General features: G+C 27.1%; 1 protein-coding gene across 1 annotated transcript in view; it reads left to right on the forward strand.

Moving 5' to 3' along the window:
* Positions 1–779, forward strand: part of LOC107646281 — a 5204-nt gene that overhangs the window by 2635 nt on the left and 1790 nt on the right. The window lies entirely within an intron of this gene.

Consider the following 779-nt stretch of genomic DNA (forward strand, 5'->3'; position numbering starts at 1 on the left):
AATTGAATCAGTTTATATTATAGTTGGTTGTTTAGGGTTTCTTTTATTTTATATATGTAGTCTTTTGGTTAAAGGAAAAGGCCACAACTCCAAAACAGGATAGAGATGGTTTTCTTTTTCTTAAAAAAAAAAGACATGTCTATAACAGGGTTGATGAGGTCTTAGAAATGGTACAAACTTAACGTGAGTCAATGATTCAAACTCTCGTGCATAAATAAGAGCCTTATTATTATTATTAATTTATTATTCTCACACTTTGAAGAGGGTCAATGTGGCGGCGGAGTGAGAGTGAGAGAGAGTGAGAGAGAGAGAGAGAGAGAGAGGTTTATTTGTTATGTTAATCAATAATCATAATATTGTGTTACCATATATTAATTTCTGTTATGATAGAAAAGTTGAAAACCACGTATCCACCAAAATTATGAGCGTAATTACTTATATGATAATGTGAAGTTGATAATTTTTTAAAGAAAATGATCTGTTTTTACTTATCAGTTTATTTTTAAATTCAAAATATTTATTATATTATTTTTTTTTATTTAGTTTTTGATTAAAAAAATTTAAGAAAAGCTTTAAAATTCTCTCGACCTTTTTAAGCTTAGCAATTCATATATTAAGAAGAAGAAAAATAGAGAACAGAAATAAAGACCTAATATTCCAACGGACCTATACATGTTGTGAATTCAAAGTTGATGAAAATCCTATATCTCATTTAGGAAAAGGGCAATGACCCCCTGAATTTTATTTGTTTTTTTTTTAAATAAAAATTGTATATATTT

Source organism: Arachis ipaensis, chromosome B06, assembly GCF_000816755.2.
Source record: "Arachis ipaensis cultivar K30076 chromosome B06, Araip1.1, whole genome shotgun sequence".
NCBI classification, from domain to species: domain Eukaryota; kingdom Viridiplantae; phylum Streptophyta; class Magnoliopsida; order Fabales; family Fabaceae; genus Arachis; species Arachis ipaensis.